General features: G+C 40.1%; 1 protein-coding gene across 4 annotated transcripts in view; it reads left to right on the top strand.

The window, feature by feature from the left end:
• Nucleotides 1-21,118, top strand: part of SLC39A10 (solute carrier family 39 member 10) — a 69,525-nt gene that overhangs the window by 13,708 nt on the left and 34,699 nt on the right. For 3 of the 4 annotated variants that reach the window (XM_063340419.1, XM_063340420.1, XM_063340417.1), the window contains exon 1: nt 10,869-11,011. The exons of the other annotated variant lie outside the window; for it this stretch is intronic. The gene's annotated coding sequence lies outside the window, so the exon portion shown is untranslated. Of the gene's footprint in view, nt 1-10,868; nt 11,012-21,118 lie in introns of those variants that run through there. 4 annotated transcript variants of the gene reach the window in all.

Raw genomic sequence — 21,118 nt, 5'->3', positions numbered from 1 at the left:
AGATTTCTGTGGCCAAGTCACTTTCACTATATGCCAGACTTTAGGAAAGCAGACTTTCTGAGGACAAGAGAGCAAAGTTCTATGTTGTCTTTATTTAGATAGAATTACAATCAAAAACGGTTGTGTGACCTCGCTGGTTGTTCCAGACAAAGGGCTGAACATGAGCCATAGCAAGACAGAAAGCTGTGGGATACCCGATGAAGACGGAATTGCTCTGGGTGCAATGAATAGACAGAGATGTTTTGGGGCAATTCCATCTGCCTCTGCCAAATTCTTGAAGTCTTGTTATTTCCTCCCTACGCTCAGCTTTCTTGAATGATTACTGATCAGGTTATATTAGCATGAAGACTGACTCTGTTTTTAGCCCTCAGGAGATCATTGACTTTTCAGATGAATGCTGCTTCTGTGCTGTTTCACAGTGCAACACAAGTGGCATTAAAAAAAAAAAATAGCAAAAGTTGCGGTAGTTTTGATCCACCCCATCCTTCCCTGCAAAAATCTGCATTAAGTTTTCAATTACAATTAAAACTCTCACCAATAACCTCTGAAAAATAGCCTTCTGCTACTTCACTGTTTGCAGTACGTGGGGCTTGTACACTGCACACATCTCAGTGCTCGGCACTTAAAAGTTTTGTGCAGCAATTTGAAGTGTCCTCCTGTGAAAACAGCAGCTCTGGTTTTAGAACTAGAGCGCTACCATAATATTGTTTTTACTAGCTCAAGGTTCAATTTCAATATAATAATAAATAACAATAAAAACCCCCGCGTTCAAACAGTTCCTTAAAAATACCTTAGTTCAAAAAAGAAACTGCATAGATAGCAACTATTCCTGTTGAGAGAAGTGACTATAGGCCATGCAGTCTCTCCCTCCTGTAAATGAGGAAGAGGAGAAAGAGGCAAGTGACAAGAATCAGACACTGCTGTCCTGAATGATGAAGTTGGCACTCAGCATTGTGTAAGTGGACTGATCCGTTCTGTAACGTGCGCGTGCTGCTCTCAGGAACGGAGGTGCATCATGGCTGGCAGTTTGTTTTCTGATTCACTGCTGTTAAGAAGCTGCGCAATCAAGGCTGGTCTTGCCTAATTAGCGATAGCTGTGATACTGAGATAATGGGGACAAAATTTGTATACCTTTATTTTAGGGTATGAAGTGTAGATTACATTAAAACTGAAGCACCCTTGGAAAAACAGCAATGAATTCTTGTCATTCTTATGCTATGGATTTGACACGCCCTGTAATATAAATAATGTTACCCTGGAATCACACTGTCCAAACTAAATACTTTTCGGTCATTTGAGATAAACTTAAGTAAAACTCCATAAACTGGTTTTGGGATGAGAATTTCCCAGAATCTGGCCTCTGCTTCACCTGGGAATTTGGCAATGAGCCAGCTCAGCCCAGGTACGTGTGAGCCGGGGAGCCCCGAGCAGTCGCTTTTCAAGTAACTGCCTTGCCTAAAACATTCTTATCCCAAGCTTCCTTGCAAATTGTTAGAAAGTACTGACTTTCGTTTTAGCTTCCAGTTAGTTTTAAGAAACAACGTCTTGAAGCTCCTGTGTACAATTTCCTTCTTTTCATTACATATATTGATTCGCCAAAGGATATTATGTTGTTCAGAAACTTACTCTCAGGATTTCAGTGAACTGGAAATTTGATAGGTTACAGGCTTTCAAACTTCAGATTTCACTTGCAATTAATCCCATGGATCTGTGTCTCATATATGTAACAATTAATAGAAAAGTAATTCTGAAAATGTGAATGAAATTGCAGCGTTTACACAAGTACAAAGACTTATACTAAACTATCTGCAAAAAAAAAGAGAAAAAGTTGATTCTCTGAAGTAAGTACTGTTCAAAGTAAGGCTATGATTCGAACTACTGTGTTAAGGTACTAGGTTTAGGTAACTACATAAGTGGTGTGATAGCCAAAAGCTACTCACTTTAATATATGAAGAGGGTGAAGCACCTTCATGGGTGATTTTTTGTCTTCTAAGAAATAGCTAAGAAACTTCAACAGTAACTTATACTGAAAAACTGTTCACAAGTTATACCGGTGTACTCTTCACATGTTTAGAGAAAGCCACCTGTAGGAAGCAGTTCCACAAGCAAACACATTTGACATATTGAGAAATGGCACCGCGATTACGTGAAAAAGTAAATAGTAGTTCACTCCCAAGACCTTGAATTTTGCCCCCACCTGCCCAAAAGGCAGTAATATTTGTTTTCTTTTTCAATTAATTTTCAGCCTTGCATTGCATCACTGTATGCTTGTGGAACATTTTGGTATGGACTCAATAATATTAACCATTTATAAATAACAGTTTTTGCTGTTCAGCATTGTATTTTAAATATCCTTGGAATGCACTGCTTTACCAACAAAACTCATGAACTCTAACTCATATGTTTTTCTTGGAGAAGTCCACAAGAATTTCACTAGAGTTATCACAGAGGCTCATGTGAGTTAACCCTTTGAATTTTTAGTTATATTTATAAAGTGAGATGCAAAGGATATGAGAAGGGAAGGTTACCTGAGAAGGATGGAAACACATAAATAGTGTGAGTGAAATTAAGCATTCTCAAGCTTTTTTTTCCTCTTTCTTTCCAATTTCACTGTTGACAAAACTGCCACTAAGTTTGTCTTAGACTGGCCTGCTCCCCCTGAGTTTGACAGTCCGCTAGTTATCTCAGCAATGTTAGCCCAACTCAACCATTACAGAAATGGCTTTATTTTCTCCCTGCTTGTTTACTGGCATTCCCACCCTTGAGTTTTCTCAGAGCTCTCTTGGTGCTCTAATGTGTGACAAATGCATCACCTGACATGTCAGCAAAGAAGCGTGACCATATCCTCTCTTCCACAAGCAGTCTCGCTAGTCCCGTGCTTGCTCAAGGAAATGCTTCAAAACTTCTCTTCCTTTTCTAAAGGAGAACGGGATTTATTCATCACCGTGTTTCTCTATCCTTCTGCTGCTACAGCTTGCTCTCAGTGGAGTTACTACTGGTTTACAGCAAGAGGCACCAAGTGAGGGTGCTAAGTCATGCAGATGAGGAATAGCAATGAAACAGGCATCCCCATTTCTCTGCCTCACTTCCCAGCTTCTAGCTGTGCAGCATCCACTTGGCCTGACTCTCTATATAATTTCACTGGTATTCCTCTCTGATTTTCACATTTCTTGGCATTTAGACCATATTCTATGTGTCCCTATGCTTCATCTTTTTGTGTATCAGATGAAGTTTACTCTCTTCTTCGTAGCTGTTTACACTTAAATTCATACTCCTACTTGTGTCATTAAAACTGCAATTACCATCCAACTCTTTGCAGCATTTTGAAGCAATAACATGGGGGGGGGGGGGAAAGCTGCAGCACCTAGTAGTATTGTTAAATGGTTGTAGTTAAAGATCCAGAAATCAGCGTGTTTCCTAATGTCATTTGTACTCATCCTGGTGCCTCCTTGTTTATTTTCTGTAGATTCGGAAATCAGAGTGTTTCCTAACGTCATTCGTACTTGTCCTGGTGCTTCCTTATTTATTTTCTGTAGAAATGGGGGTTTTTAACATGCTTTCACATTGTGGAATACGGGTGTAGCAAGTACAAAAATGTAAATCATGGGGAAAAACCCCAACAACTTCAATACATGCTGACATTTCAAGCCATTTGATGTACTTTTAACATTGATGGCACCCTGAAGGCCAGCATCCTACTGCTCACTATAATTCCCACTTACGTAATTATCAGGCATGGAAGGATAAACACAGCTAAGCTTAAGCCAACTCTTTCCCTGAACTGTGGGCCAGTCTTCAATAATTTTGATTTTGAGAGACTTTCTGTTAATTTTAAATTTTGTAATTGGTATAGTTGATTTAAAGAAAAACAAACAAAACAACAAAACAGCCGTTTGATAATTTGCTTTATTTCTGCAAACAGTATCTTTCTTTGTTTTCCCTGCCAGTGCATGTTCTTGTCTCCTGTCTTCTCTGTAGGTATCCCCTTGAGGCTTCGGATCTGTGATTAAGAAGGGATGAGGCTGTACAACGTCCTTACCCGTTCATTCAACCTTAAGTTACTGAGGCATGTCCACAGTAGCTCATATTGACTCCCCTTTCCACTGCTGAAATTTCGTAGTCGATCAGTCCTTCATGAGGTATTCAAAACAGGCAGCCAGTAACTTAAGGATGTCTTGGCTTCCTGATTCTGCCTGCTGGTAATAGAGGAATTGCAGGAGTTTAAAATTTGTCATTTCCACTTCTATGTGCAACAGAGCTGAATAAAATCTAGCTTTAGAAGAGCTACGCTTGTATTATTCAGCTAAGTCTAGTTCACATATAAAGACTGCCAGTCACCAAAGTAGTGGTGAAAAATTGGCAGGGACTGACATAAAAGATACTGAACTTCATTTTCTTACTTTAATCTGCTCACTGATTCTTTCAAATAATGCCAGGGACAGTATCATTAAATTTTTCCATTCTGTTTGAGAAAAGGGCGTAAAACAAGTTCCTCAGCATGTAAAAAGATTGCATTAAAGTCAATATTTCCTCTTTGGTGAGGTCAGTCAGTTTTGGAATCAATCCAGTTTGCTTTCATAAGTGTAAATGTTTTAGAGGAATTTTCAGTTTATCCCACCCAGCCGGTCAACACGGCTTTGTTTAATGTTTTGAACCCTGCCTAGCTCCAGCAGAGAATATCCTATATTTATTGATACAGAGCTCTTCTATGGACATGACCAAAAGTTCTTTGTGCTCAGCAATATCTCACCCCAGCCTCGTGCTGAAGGAAGCAGCTGACTGGCCTTTCTGTCCCATCATGACATTTTTACTGTGTTGTCCTAAAAAAACCCATAATAATCTCATAACCCGATGAGATACGTCAATCCAAAACCTATGTTCTGCTTGCTTGTTATAATAAGTGAAAGGCTAAAGAGGAAAAGGCATGACAGAGCAGTATCAACTATGCACATGACAAAGCACACAGTCTGGGTCGTATCCTTTGGTATGAAGACGAGATCTTTCTGCAACCAGTGCATACAGGTGTTTTCAACAGGCAGGAAGGAAGGGAGAAAAATAAATAAACCCCAGTCTGCAAGAGAGGAAGGAGGCTGTGGCACACTGTTCTTGCTTTCTAATATCTTCCATTTTGAATCTCATCCCAGTCCTGCTACCAGCAAATCCCGTGTGTCTCAGATCCAATGAAAGGGCTTTTGGCTGCTTCAGGCAGTAGGGCTGGCAAGTTGTGTATAAAACAAATAATAGCAAAACAAAGGGAGACTCATTTCATAAAGTAAAGTTTGCCAAGCAAGAGTTTTCCTGTGGATAAGCTGTACTAGTGTTTGCAAAACTAACCAAAGGTCTACGAGTCGTATTGGCTTTTTTCCATATTGCAGAAAAAAGCTTTGTGTGAAAAAAGTAGTTCGGTTGTTGCCGCAGTATCACACCCTTTTGCTTATATCCTTTGATGTTTATGTAACCTGAAGTCTAGAGCCAATGAAAGACATCTATTTTTTTCACTAAAAATGTCAGTTTTGTGTTTGAAAACAAAACCAAAAAGCCTAGCCCTTTCCCACAAAGGGACTGACTCAAAAACTTCTGAAAAAAAGATCTTTAAAACCTGTATCTTGTTTTGGCAAGTTTAAAATAAAAATAATGAGTTTCTGTTTAAACTAATTTTCTGTCAATATTTATACTAGTACCATATTTCGAATTAACACAGACTGTGTCATTTAAATCAGTGCTTTTGCTTCAAGATCTACACATACGCCCATACATGTATATATACTGTCCGAACAGGGGACTATTTGCATGTTCCTGTAAGAGACGAAGGGCAAGAATTGTTTTAAAAAAAGAAAAAAGAAAAAAAAAAACTCAGATGGATTTCCATTTTTGTCCCATCTTATGAGTAAAGAAACATTCAAATTATACTTTCTACTTCGTGCAAAACTAGCCAGATCTACTTTGAATTATCATTGGAATTTATACAGTTGAAACCAATTAGAACTAACTAAACAAATCTGCCAAGCAAAGGCTTAAACGAGAACACCCAGTTTAGCAGGAATGTGAAAAAAGCATATATACTCTCTACTAAAAGTACTGTTTTTATATATGACCTCGGAGTTAAAAAAACCTGGGCTTTAAATTCATTGCAAAAAAAGCCAAGTAGTCCTGAGGCAGTGAAATCTCCCAGAGAACATCACTGCCTATTTCCAAGCATGAGCTTTAATCACAGAATCACTACTTGCTTGTAGTGGTATTTAAGCTCACCCTGATGCTTAAACACCTTAATTTACGTCCTTGCCATAAGCAAAGTTTAGCTGCTTCGGCACCCGATCTCAGTGTCCTTTTACGTAGCCTGGGAATGAGTACAAATCAAACCACTATACCAAATAGTGAAGGTACAAGTAAATCTGTACGACACAGCTAACCACATATGGTGATATAGTAAGTACATCGGTAATTTCAAGGCAGAAGAGATAACTGTCAAGAGGTCTTTATTTTGAGATCCTGATTAGGAAATCAGATAATGAGGAAAGAAAACGTTTCCTGTTTGATTTCCTGATATTTCACTTCAGTAGCTCTTCTTAGTGCACTTCTGAGCAAACTCTCCTGTAGCAAAGCTCTTTCCCTCCTAAGGCATTTGGTAAAATCATTCTGCTTGGCAACAATAGCTGTGCTCTGTTAGCCATTCTCTGCATCCTCAAGGTTAATTCTGCCACTTGCAATCTCCATTAATCTCTTTAGCAAGCTGAATAATACTTGTTGGCCATTGTCAATAAGAAATGGCATTTCTGACTTTTATTCAGGCTCTTAGAATGAATGAAAGGCAAGGACAGAAGCTAGAAAAATGTTTTAAAGAACAGGAAAGAAAATATACATGTAACATATATACCACAAACGCAGCTATGTTGGCATTCAAACTACCCTAAATTCTGATTAAATCTTTGGATAAGGTGTTTTCAAATAAAGGAGGAAGTTGGTGTTTCAAGTCATCATCTTGGCTTTTTCTTGAGACACCAATATTTCAAAAGTAAGAAAATTAAGTTGGGTTCTTCAACCAAAAAAGTTGAATTTGCCAGAGACTTGTGCTTTAGGGGGTAAATTAATAGTGAGGAAAATCTTGCTTCTAAACAAACTACTTATGCGTATACATATATATGTAAACCTTCTATCCCTCACATGCAATTGGGTTGTTACAAGGGAGGACAGGAAGAGAAATGGGTGTATGAGATCTGTCAAACTCTGTCAAATCTCTCACATCTTCTCTTCAGGCCTGTGTCTCACAACTGAAGCATGACACTATATCCTGTCTCTTCCTTTATCGTCTTCTGTGCCAACACAGCTAGCTGACCGAAACGCGGGTCTGCTGACCACATGCATCAGGTCCACGGGGTACTGGAAAGAGATCATAGCACTGTACTGGAGCTGGACATGTGCCTCTGGACAGGACTCCATCTTGAGAAGAGCCCTGCTAGAAGCCACAATCTGCTTTTGCAGCATTTTACCCCAAGCCCCTCTACATTATTTTTTGACAGGATTTATTCCTGCAGCCCAACGTACAAGCGGGTACCACGCAGTGTTACTCAGCAAGTAAGTGCCCTGAGAGGAGAGGGGAGAAAAAAGACAGTTCTGTTCTAAAAGTACAGTAATGTATAATTCTGTTTGAAGCTTGAAAAGTCAACCTGGATTTGCTGCGTATATTTGTGTTATCTCAAGCTATCAGCACTCTCGCAGCGCTGGCTACCCTGCTCTGGTGTACCAGCTTCCCTGCAGCACAGAAAGTTGCTCCGCACGCTTTACAGGGAAGCATACTTCTCAGCTGCATGCTTTTCATAGGAATGCCTGATTTAATAGTTTTTGTTCTGGGTTCCTTAAGCCGAGGTACAGAAACTCATACTTTGTTTTCTTTAAATATTGATGTGTGAGCAGTTCTTGTACTAAAATATATGATTAAAACTACGGAGAAGTAACCTAATAGCAAGATACAATGTACAAGTATAGGGAAAATATTCTAGATACAAACAGGCTTTCCAATGTATCAAGAGCAAAGCACTGAGCAGACTAACTGGGAAGGCTACAGCCTAACTCCAAACACAAATGAGACTCTCATTTCCTACGGGAAAGGATACTTTATCTCATAGTGCTGGCAGGCCTAGGAAGGGTCCCTTCTGGATTTAAACTACACAGATACATGTTGGAGCAACAGCTGGAGAGGACTTCTGCATAGAGAAAACACTAATATAGAGATTTGTTTTTTATTGGTATATCTTGTTTGTGTGAATCTCTAGAAAATAGGCAAATAAAAAAAATAGAAAATAAGGCAAAGTTGCCTTCAGAAAAGCTTCCTTACCCACCTACCTAAATTTTCTAAGCTTTTTAAATACAGTAAAACTAGTATGAAATCAATCAATCCTGAAATTTTAAAGGACCTTTCTGTATTAAACTTCTAAATTTCAATTCATCTATTGTAGCGCTCTTACTGGAGTTCTTGATTTTGTTTTTTATGAGATTTTTATATCATTTGAATTTTGTTCAGAAAAGCTAATGAACCCCACATACTCTATTTTATTAGCATGTACAATTCACTCAGAATAAACTCGAAGAAAGAAGATACAAAACTTTACTTTTTTTTTTTTACATTCATTGCACTCAGTGGATTTCTTTCTATCCCAAAGAGCAACACGAAGCAGTCACACCTAGTGATGAACAGTGGGTATTGTAGTAGGTGTCTAAAGACCAATGTTAGAATTCAAGCTGTATTTTATTTGCTGTACAAAAATTCTGGGAGATAAAGGACCTGCCTTTGAGGCAGAAATCATGCAAATCAATATAAAATTACCTGGTGTGACAGTTTGTTGTAGAACCTCATAATTACTTTAACAGTCCCTAAAATTTGACCTGAGCAGAATTTGTCAGATTTTTGGACTAGTATGTTTTGTATTCTAGTGATCGATTTGGTAAGATATTTGGGAAAAAATGAGGGAGGGAACGTAGGTGTCATTTTTTTCACCTCAAAATAGATACTAAAGAGAGAAAAAGCCATTGGAGGAGACTTGAAATTAGAAAGTCTGTCACTGGGGCATGAAAATGATGGGGAAAAAAAAAAAAAAAAGAGTAATTGGAAAAGTTCAGTAAAGATTCAGGACCGCATACCAAAAGATATGGTGTAGCACAACACACAAAGCTGATATGACCTTAGGTCCAGAACTTCCACAGGTTTACATGTCTTTATCAGTTATCAGTTTGTTACGCTATCTGCATTATAATGAATATTCATCTTATCTAGAGAAGCTTACTCTGGTTTTCTTTTGCACTGTGACTTCAGTTTTATGCTTACGTGTTTTTTTGGGGTGTTACAGATATCAACTTTCTTGTGGTTTCTGAACATATACTATTAATCCTTTACATTTTAAGTATTTTAAGCTGGTTTTGTTTTCTAGGGATATGTCACTGAGCAAAAATTCACATAATGACTTTGGGAGGCTATTGGGGTGGATAACCATGGAGTATGGCTTGGATTGAGATAGGACTGTGGACAGGATTGGATTCTGGCTCTGCCAGGCCAGACTTAGGGTATTGCTGGTGCGAATCACCTGCTTTAACAAAGGGACAAGTTTAGAAAAGATTAGATGAATTAGTTCAATTCAGTAGTATAAGAGTCTAAAAGAAAAATGCATGCCTCTCTAACAAATAGGGGGGAGGTTGATTTGCTTGTAGATTGAAGCCTGCCATGGAATCATCAGTTATTTGTGGAGGAAAACGTGGTGAAAATTGTGTGCAGATTTCTCAGAAAGAAAAATGAAACAACCCAGAACTTATTTGAAATTTTCCTAAGACAGCACTTCAGCCTTTGAACATACTTTCTATAAATAACCACTACTAAATAAGCTGGTTGTTTTTTGTTTTTTTCCAAACAGTATTTGATGTGAAGGACCCCCATCTATTGTTGGTCTTACGTTCTAAAACAAGATGCCCACTGATCCTCGGTGTTGTTCTAGTAAGGGGTTTAACTTACATAAGGTATTACCTTCTGGGTTGTTTATTTTTTATTTCTGTAGCTGTTGTCTAGGAATCGTATGTATCGAATGTGATGAGGGCCCCACCTGGAAGAGGGGGCACGTTTATCATCTAGATGGACGAGCGTTGCTTTTATTTCATGACAGGATTTTCTGTTTAAAAATATGGTGGGGGTGTTTGTCTAATACGCATTCCGTTCCCAGAAAGGCACCTCGGTAGGGAAGCCAAGCTCTTACCCACGGAATACCCCTTTATTCCCGCACGGCCCCTTCCCCCCCCGCCAGGCCATCGGGAGCACGGGCAGCCCCGCGCCCGCAGGCCCGGCCGCGAAGGCCTGGCCCCGACTCCAGCGGCAGGCCCGGCTCCCCGCCGAGCGTCCGGCGGCCCAGGCCGCGCACCCCCCGCCGGGGCGCGGGCGGCGGCTCCGCTTCTCCCCCCACCACCGCCCGCCCCTGGGGGCTGCTAGGCTCTTGCGGGGGCCGCCCGGGCCCCGCGGCCGTTGTACGGGAGCGCTTGAGCCGAGCCGTTGCCCGAGCAGACGGCGCAGACGGCACCGCTACCGCCGGCGCGGCCCAAAGCCTGGGCCCTCCCGCTTCCTGCCCTGGCAGCGCGTCCGCCCGCCGGCCCCGATCGCTTGAGTGATGAGCGCAAGCCGCCGCAGGGAGGGGAGGGGGTGTGCGGGGAGGGGGGGGAGACAGGCGCTACGCCATTTTCGTAGTCCGTGCTGGAGCAGGGGACGGGGAAGTGAAGCGGAACGGGGGGGGGTGGGGGGGGGGGGGGAGAGGAGGAAATGGCTCCGCATTGGGTAAAGCGGGCTGTGGGGACGCGCGTGCAGTGCGATCCGCATGGTGCGTAGGGGGTGAGTGGGGAGAGCGCGCCGGGGCTTTGGCGTAGCCGTGTTGGTGAATAAGCGTATCGGCGGCGGCGGCAGGAGCTGCAGGAGGAGGAGGAGGAGGCGCCGCGGCGGTTTGGTACCGAGCGGAGAGGGAGATGCACACGGCACTCGAGTGAGGTAGCTATAAAACCCCATTTGTTTACATTCCCTCCCCCACAACCGGCCGGCGCTGCGGTGAGGGTGGCGGCCGGCCCCGGGCTGGCGGCGGGGGGCATGATTAGGGGTTGCGGAGGAGGCGAAGGAGCCGGTGGCGATCGGTGGTAACGGACACCACCTTCCCCGCGATGCGGAGCGGCGTGCGGGGGACACGGCGGCGGCGGCGAGACCCGCCGCCGGGCTGGGAGGTTGGCGGGTGGGCGGAGGGGGCCGGCGGGGGTCTGGGGGGGCGGCGGCTGGGGGGGGGCCCGTGCCCGGCCTCCCCTCCCTGAGGCAGCGGAGCACGAGGCGTCGCCGCGGCCCTGGCGCATCCCCCCCCTCACCACCCCCTTTCTTCCTCCTCTCGAGTCGACCATGCGGCAGGTAAACCCTCCCCGCCCCCTTCGCCCTTAACGAGGGGACTGGGACGTGGCGGCGGCGGGGCTGTAAGTGCCCTCGCCGTTTTGGGCGGAGAGAGAGAGGGAGAGACGGGAGAGCGGGGGGCGGCAGGATGCGGCGGCGGGTTGGGGGCGGGGGGCGCCGCGGGCTCCCGCTGCGACCGGCGGGGCGGGTGGCATGGCCGCTGCGGCAGCCGGGCTGCCTCCCCTCGCGGGGCCGGCCCGCTCCTTGGCGTCGGCTTCGCCGTGTTCCTCTCGCCCCCTTCCTGTTGGGAGCGAGGTTGGGGAGCGCCCCATCCCCGCCGAGCCGTGTCTGCGCGGCCACGTGGAGGCCCCGAGCGTCGGCGGAAGGTGGTGTCCCTTCCCGGGTGGCACGGGGTGCTGCTGTAAGGAGAGTGGCGTGCAGCGGGGGTGCGGGATGGGGAAAAGGGGGAGCGGGGGGCGAGCTTCCGAGCTGTGTCTGTGAAGGACTCTCGGTAGTATTTTGCCAGCTCTGTTTGGGGGCAGTAAGGGTGATGGCGGATATTGAGCAGCCACGCGATTAAATCTTGCTTGGCTTGAAGTTCCTAGTTAGCAAAAATGGTGCTCGGGCTGTAACCCGCGCATAACCTTAAGCAGAGGTAAAAGAGGGTCAGGAGGTTCTTGTCAGTGGCTGTAGTATACCGTACACAGAAATCACGAGTGAAATGAATTGATTTACTGTTCTCAACTATCTCTACTGCATATGCTGCATCCTTTGGAAACATATACTTAACGTTGAAACCTTGGAATAAAATTACTCTTTAAATCTTTAGTTATCTTTGTCTTTTTTTTGGGGGGGGGCTTCTGTTAGAAGCGTTCATACCTGCTAGCTCTTAAACTCTTGTCTCTGAGCAAGAGTTGCCCGAGTTAGAAGTAATGCTGGTTTCTAGCACTCGAAACGCTGTATGTCTTGGAGTAACAATCACAATTTTTTTTTTATCAAGACGGGATGTTGTACCACAATACGGAGGGAACCTGTCATACGTGAAGCCTGGTACAGCATTGAGAAATGCACACTGGAAGGCCTGCTTAGTTTTCAGAAATGTGGAAGAGATTCAGAATTGCTGTCTAGTTAACACGTGATACCTGGGGTGTTCGGCTGGTATGTTCTAGTATCCCTTCTGGGTAGTAGTAACTGATAAAATGACATAAAAAACTATTTCTATACAAAACGTGTCCTATTACATTTTAAAACTTCTATTTTAATAGAGAACACACTGATTTTCCTTCACTTACGGATGTGCTTTCCATGAGGTGTGTAGGGGTATAGGTATTTTGTGGGTGCTGGTGAGGCATACTACTCAACTCCAAATCAAGAATTAGACTTGGTTATTCTGAGGTTAATACTCTGGTATGATAATGTAAGAAAATAATGTGAAAAAGTTAATCTGGTTCCCAAGAATGCTGAGAGCAGTGCGACTACATGTTCCTAACTTTCTGTTCTAAATCAACTGTTAAAATAAAATTGGTGCTATTGTCCTGCAGCACTTCTTTTTAAACTGCTTTCAACACCTACATGCTTTTGAGGAAAAAAGTATGCAGCCATGCAATCTATTTCTAAAAGATAATAGGGCCTGTATATAGACTGTGAATTAATTGTGTGTCTTTTACAAGATAAGGGCTGGCAGTTCCATATGGGAATGTGCCTTAGTGTCCACAGAAGGTGGATGTAGAAGGGTGGTAAACAACTGCCTATCTGGAATAGGCAACATGAAAGGAGATTCTGCCTATGTTTTTTAAAAAAAAATTCTTCAAAACAATGAGGTTTGTTTTAATTACTATTCGTAGCTTTCATGTAGGTCTTTGTACTTTCCACATTAGCTTAAATAAAAACCAGGTACTAAGTTTGGAGTGTGTATCTAAACAGCCATGAAATGTGTAATTACAGAAGAGTCGTGGTTTAAAGTGGCACAGATAATGCTCATAGGCTTAGCTGTCTTAACGTTTGTTTCTCCCATTACAAATCTAGTGAAATTGGATCGTAATGTAATTCAGGCGTGTTCCAGAAAGTTCATTTTGCATGAAAAAGCACAGATCCTGGTTCTGATCTTCATTTACTATAATGCTTGGAAATACTTCTTTTTAATTAGTGATCTTAAACTAAGATTTATGTGATATTGTGACAATATCCATCTTCTATAGTTGTATCTGGAAAGTCACTAGGAGGGTATTGAGTTCATATGGTACTTAGCCCTTGCATGTTGATAAACCATTCCTTTCGAAAAATCAGTAGGAAACCATAGTGAGATACGTACTTTCTATGTAGTTTGATTTACACAAATAAGATAAGTGTATACACATGGAAAAATGAATATATCCAACCTGGCATAGATTTCCTTTGTGCTCTTCACTAAGTCAGTCAAGCGACTGTAATTTAGATCCTTCTATTCATAATACATTTTCTGCAAAGCAATGGCTGGTTCCAGTAGGAAGAAACTGTTAGTGCCCAGAACACATGGCTTCAAGTTTGGGTGTATATAGACCCAAAGGAAGTATGATTGAACTTGTTTGCTTTGGCTGTCCAGTTTTAATGTTTGATCATGATTGTGCCTATTGTAATGACTTTGTTATTCCTGTCTCCGTCACAGTTGTTACAAAAGTCAAAGTTTATTTGAACATATGATGGGCACTTGATAAATCAGTGATAAAATAAATCAGTCTGGATTTGGAAACAGTTACGTGTTTTCATCAGATGGAGTTACAGAATTAAAATTACACAAGCTACTTAAAAGCTAAGCTCCAGGAAAGTTTTCCTGTAAGTTACAATTCGGTCCTTAACTGTGGTGAAACTTAGTAGAAATATTGTGGCATCTTTACAAACTATTCTACAGAATCAAGAATGAACAGGCGTGTGTCAACTGCGTGTGTCAACAACGAAAATTATACCAGAACAAGAAAACCACGTTCCGTTTTCTTCACAGTTTCACTATCAACTGCCAAAACATTTGCTATTTTATAGTATGTTATTTTATAGTATTTTTCAGAATTGTCAAATGAAAGTATCCTGACTTTTTTCTCAACGCCTTTAAAAATGTCAGTAGAACTTTGAAGGAAGGAAAGCTTAATTGCAGTAGTTCTGTTCCTTGTGTAGGTATACATTTCACAGCATCGAGCTCTAGTTGCAGGCAGAGTTCTGTGAATACCAATAATTTATGCCTTTCGGGGAGCAGTTTCTGTTCTCCTAATATGAAGAAAACCTGTATAATTTCCTGTTTTTCTGTGGGAGTCCAACTTGTTTTAAATAATTGCTCTCTAAATTAATTTTATCATGAAAATTATCCATCTTTGGGGGTGGGCTACTCAAGTTGTTATAAATGAGAACTAGTGATTTTAGCTTGCTGATAAAGGCCTGAAGTAAGACCTGATGCAGAAAGAATTTAGATCTTTTTTAGCTCATTCTTAAATTGCAACAGAGATATTATTTGAAATATACCTAATAAAATCTGGTAATGAATTGTGTGACAGTTAGGCAAAGCTAACAAAACCAAACGGTTTAAGTTTCAAAAACCCATTGAAATGCTGGAAACCATGTCCTGCCTACACTGTCATCTCCTAAAGGAGAGGAAGGTATGCACTGCATTTTGTCCACCTATTCATAATATTTCATGTGCTGTTGTATCAGGGCCATTTCTCCAGTTTTTCTGAGGTAATAGAAATCTGAGGAGTAAAGAAGTTAAAAAATAGTTTGAAGTCACTTGTGTTGTGTTACCTCTTGTGATGATTCAAACCCAGTACAGCTTTTAATACCCAACAAGCTAGAAGGCAGCATGAAAGACTGAGAAGATGGTTTCCTCATGTCAGTCTCAAAAGCTTATGAGAAGAAGGGACGTTGAAATTATATGTAGGGTGTTGTACCCATGCTGGGGAACACAGTTCATTACACTGGAACAGTTTTCATCTTCTGGGTGTCCCATTGTGCTGCCTCATCTCTCTCCCTGTTTTCTGACTTGGCTGCTGCAGAGGAGGAATGACTCAGCTGTTGTCTTTTCTCCCTCAGCTTTTGATGACCTAGGAGCTTCATTCTCATCTGGCTATCACCTTTTCTGTAGGTTGCTGCTTTCCAAAGCAGTAGGATGAGAGTGAAGGAAATCTGCTGGTTTTACTAATGCAAAATTAGACTGCTACTAAAACGGGTGGACCTATTACAGAATTTATACTGCATTGTCTACTGGAGAGCCTGAACATAGGTGTATTTGCCTGTTACTGCTGCTTTGTGAACGACAACAACAGAGTAAAAAATATTCCTGAACAGATCTTGAACATCAGCAAAATGAACCTACCAAATGTTGCAAACAAACACAGTTTGCTTGTGTTTATTAGAAATTTTTGGCTGTGAAAATTAATAAAATTAATTTCCAGGTTTGTTTTTTGGGGTTTTGTTTGGTTTTCTTTTTTCTGTGGGTTTGTAGTTTTGGGGTTTGTGGGTTTTGGGGGGTTTTTTGTTGTTTTGTTTTTTTTTTTTGAGCAGCAGCCCAAAGAGAAATCTCATTTTCACTTGTGAGGAATATGTCTGTAGTCTTATGATGAAGTTTGCTATAGAAACCTCCCCCTCCTTTTCCTCTGTGTTGATGGTCACATCATCTTAGTATCAAACAAAGTATCAAGTATGTACGAAATGTGGTATATTAACTAGGGAGGAGTTAGAGCCCTGTAACTTCTGAACTGTTAAGAGGTACAGAAAATTGTATTCTGTATGGATTCAATTTAGTGATTAAGTGACAGAGAGACTTAGTTTTGTAGGCATGATATTAGGTAGCTAAATTGATCTAGACTTGAGATAAAGTCTGCATAATACTGGAAGTTAATGAATAACTATGATCATGTCTGAAATTCATTAATCAAATGAAGTCCTGTAAAAGTATTCCTGTGGTTAGTCTCGTTGCGAGATAAAATGCATATGTGAGATAAAAAGCTCTTCAGATTAAGAATGTACAAAGGAAGTTTTATACAAGATCGCAGGATTTGCATAAAATTATAAATGTACTCCTCAACAGAGACTTTGCACAGCGTTTCTGCGTGTAAGTTATAAACACTTTAGAAATAGTTTCCAATCACAGCTCCTAATAAAGATTGCTATAAAAAAAAAGTGAATTCCAGGTAGGTGCTTTCATACAGTTTATATACAAAGATATCTCAAGATTACCTGATTTGTACTACATTCATAAATTGATCTTTATTTTTTATTTTTTATTTACTTAGTTTTTATTACAGCTGCATTTTTATTACTGCAGTGTGATGATTATTAATGGACAAAAATAATACCTTGAATTCTGAAGGATAACTGTATATGATAATTGATTTACAGCTGGTGACTGGATATCTATAAATAGTTCCTCTTTTAACCAAGCTTAATTGCTGGCAATAGCATGCAGCCATACTTTGGTTGGTATATCAAAGCAAAACAAAGGAAAAATATATGTAATCTCCAAGGTATTCTCCTCAAATAGGTGCTAATGTGGTTCTTGATGTGGATTTTTTTTTTTGAGTAGTATTTATATCGTTGTTAATACTGATTTGCATTTTAAGTGTGACTGAGTAGCACCGTATCCCAGGATGACTAGTTCTAAGGTGGTTCATGATAGTAACCATACGTCACTTGTACAACTGAAAGTTGACTTTAACTCACCTTGCACAATAACTAATAATACCACAACTGTTTCCTATAAGGAGGAATAGTGAGCGGGTGTGCGTCTAAGTGTGACTAAGTCTTATCTTGCCACTGTAGGCACTGCTTCATTCATACCATACACAGAGCAGTCCAGAAGAGCTTCTTTACTATCAAATTTTAACTGATGATTATATTACTTCTCAAGGCTCTATGTAATGTCTGTAATCCATTCCTGTAAAGAAAGACCCCGTTTCATCAGGGCTCCATTACCTCGATAAGTACTCTCGCTCCCTGAAATGCAAACTGTATCATTTAGGCTGTATTTATTGGCTAGTTCTGTTTGCAGAACATTGAAGCATTTTATTTACTCTGAGCTGAATGCCTGTCTATAGAAGACAATATCTCAACCTAAAAGTACAATTCTAAATTGTACTAGCTTGCATTGAATCCTACTTGGCTGCAGTCCAAATAACGTGGTAGCCTTGCATTGCTACGTTTTTATGCTAAAAATAAAGTACTCCTTTTTATTTGATGTCTGATATGATATGTAAACAGGACAGACTTTCTGTTACTCCTGTTCTGAACTGCATATTGAGGCAGTTGTCTAGCAGAGGCATTGTATTATAAAAACGGTGCTTGAATTGTCCAGTTGCTCTCAAGACTTGTACCACATGTTCAGTAAATATACAGTAGTTGCAGTAGGATGTATATACAAAATTTAGCTTTTTATTGTAATATGTCTATAGCTGTTTTTTTAATGCTTGTAATATATTCTAGACTTTTATTTTGTTTGCATTTTGTTGAAGAAACACAACCTAAATTGCCTCCCGTGCTAAAACTTGTATTTTTACACAGTTACTGTCTTTATATTACAGGTAAGAGATAGAGTTTTGTAAAGTGCGTGGTCTAAGTTTATGTATCTGTATCTTGTAAAGTAAGGTACAGAGTCCCATCAGAAGTTCATTTTTAGTGGCTCTGGGCAAAAATTCTCGTGCTGGCTTTTGCTAACTATGTATGTTCAATAGTAGGAGAAGGAATGTGAGGGTTTTAATGCTGACTCTTAATAGATTTCGATGAGATGCTTTAATAAGAATGCAGCAACTATAGCAAATTATTATTACTCCTGTTTTCTGTGTGTCAAACTTTGTGTTCAAATTAATTGCAGTAAACAGTTATGCTAGGCGATGTAAAAATACTTTCACTGTCTTTGAAGACCGTACTTTGTTTGGTAATCTCCATGGAAGCTACTGATTTATCAGTGCTAAGTAGCTGCATTTGTCTAATGAAAGAGTGTATTATGGTACTTTTTAGCCTTTGATGCATAAGACCACTTCTCATAGTTCAATTGCAGTATAATTTAAGCCAAGAACCTCTTAAAAATGTATGAATTTAATATTTTAATTTTTTTTTTAGTTGATTGGGCTATGGACAAATAAAAGTGGCACTACGGAATAAGACAATGTACTGTTGTTAATTTCTTAAAATAGTAATGAAATGGAAAAAGGCTTCTTTAGGAAAAATTCTGAGAGTTTCTACAAATAATTTACTGTAATTTTCTCTATAACTGTAGCTTAATTGTTAACAATAAATTCAGAATGTGGACATGAAAGGCAAAGGATTAATTACATTTTATAAACAAAATACTCTCAAAGGGAAACATTGAGAGGAGTAGATGGTTCTTCAAATAAAAGGATTGTACTTCAACTATGAAGAAGTACATTTTTTGATTAATTTTTGCCTATATCTTATCAAATAAGTCATACAGTAGTTCCAAGCAGTGATTTAATGATAGTGAAATACTGAAATGATACCTCACGTGCTCTGCCGTTTTCTGTTCTGTACGTGCTGTTGTGGTTTGCTTTGGTTTTACTTTTCTTGACAGTAAGCATAGCGTGATCCGTAACATTCTACCTCACTGTCCTATTACCAGTAGTATACGTTTTAAACATTACATTTACATTATAAAAGTTAAAGCTGAGTACTAGAAAGTACATGTAGTTTAATCAGAAATAGCGAAATTAGCCTATCAGAAAAGAAAATATTTTTTGGTATTTTTACTTATTTGTTGTGCTTTCCTTTGAGGATACAGTTACGCTGGCCAAAGATAAGATACATCATTAGCCTTGCCAAATTTCTAAAAAAAAGTATTTCAACCTTTAATGTTCAGGCATCAATTTATGAGATTTTCCGCTCTATTGAAAACTTCTCTGGTCAGGGACTGTGGGCCTAGCATTAGCTAGATATGGTTTGAGTGCCAAACAGCTAACCTATTTATTTTAACTTCTTAACCTGGCCTGCTAGGAGACAGCGTATTCTAGTTACCAGATATCATAAAAACTTAAATGACTATGAAGAGGATCAGAGGATTCACAAGAAACTGTTGTGCATCTAGAAATAAGAACAGCAAAGCCTCAGACTCTTAGCAGCACACAAATGTTTAGGTATCATCTGCTGTGGTTAGCTAGAATCAATAGTTTGTCTGTTCTCAAGATTAAACTCTCATGCTGTTTATGTTTAATGATATTTTAAGCTGAGCTATTTTAGGTGTTAAAATACGTTTGAGGTGTAGACGGACTGTAACTGTCTTGATTCTTAACCAGTTCTTCCAGTACGTTTTAATTTTGCTGATGTGTATCAGTTTGATAGATTTCTGTCAGTTTACCCTGGTGGTTTAAGCCATTTTCTACCACAAGTCTGTTTTGTAGTCTGTTAACTAGTTAAACATGTAATTTGAAATACAGTAGTTTTAATTGGCTTGATGTTGTGGAACAGATGTGCAACCCTGATCACATAATGCATTTACTTTGGATAACTTTAATATGATCACAGTCAAGTATTTTGTAATATGACTGATGCGCTCAGCAGACTCTGGAAGGGGGTGATGTACTGTCAATTACAGTAGTGAAAGGAGAGGGAAGGAGGGAGGATATTTTTAAGAGAAGATGCTGACTCCACTATCCATGGAATAATAAAGCATTTGTTAGAGAAATTAATGTTTACATTCTGTGAATCTTAAATAGTTTTGAAGTTAAACCTGCGAAATAATGGTCAAAAGCGACTCTTGACCCTTTGATTTTAGAGGTACAGTCCAGTTTTCATTTGATTTCAGCTATCAGTGGCAAAGAGCATAGAACATCTTTTTGGGAGAAATTTGATAATTTCAGTGGTAGGCTGCCAAACCATTTCTGTTTGTCAAAACCAGAAAACCTGCAAATATTTTACGCCACCATTTGCGGAATGTGCCTCTTGGTTAGTCAGGATGGTCTTGTTCATCTGAAATACTGGATTTGTTTCAAGATACACTTACTAATCACTTGTGTTAAAGGTCAGAGACCAGGGAGCAAGTAGCTCCCTTCTTTTTAATTAAAAAAAACAACAACCAACAGACGTTTCTTGTACTGTAGTACGACACTAGAAACAATTTTTAATTTTAATGCTGGCAAAATCACAAAAAGTTGGTTCACTTGCTTATTAACTAACATTTACAGGTTTCAGGTAATTGGGAGGATGTATCAAAGTAGCGGGTTCCTGATAAAAAGTGTTCTTTCTTTACAGAAATGGGTTATAGAAATTACGCAGAGCCTATAGAATCATGTAAAATGAAGAAGGCCCCAATAGCAAGGGAAAATAATAATCAGTGAAGATGAAAGATGTCAGTGATCCAAGGATTGACATAGGAAACTTCAATGTCCTAGTGATCCCAATGGGAAGGATAGTGACCACAATAGTATTAAATCAAATCATCAGTTAGTCTAGAAAATCCTTATAATTAAAATTATAATGAAAGGAAGAAGACATGGTGACGCTCAAGGAAATTATAGGGGAGTATCCATATTTCAGGAGAGGTACTAGAAGAAGAATGTACCAAATTATAGTTACCTTAAAAGCCAGGAACTAATATTAGATCAAATTAAATGGCACACAACATAGTCTAGGTTAGATAGATCTAATTGTAATGTAGTTTTAGAAAAAATGGTAATGCAGTCTCACTTTCCATAGTATGTGTCTGTGCTTGTCTGTGTTGCTGTTAGAATGTACCCGCACTTGCAAGGTGGTGGACAC

The sequence above is a fragment of the Chroicocephalus ridibundus genome, chromosome 7, assembly GCF_963924245.1.
Source record: "Chroicocephalus ridibundus chromosome 7, bChrRid1.1, whole genome shotgun sequence".
In the NCBI taxonomy this organism is placed as follows: Eukaryota; Metazoa; Chordata; class Aves; order Charadriiformes; family Laridae; genus Chroicocephalus; species Chroicocephalus ridibundus.
This window is presented reverse-complemented; position numbering and strand designations above follow the sequence as displayed.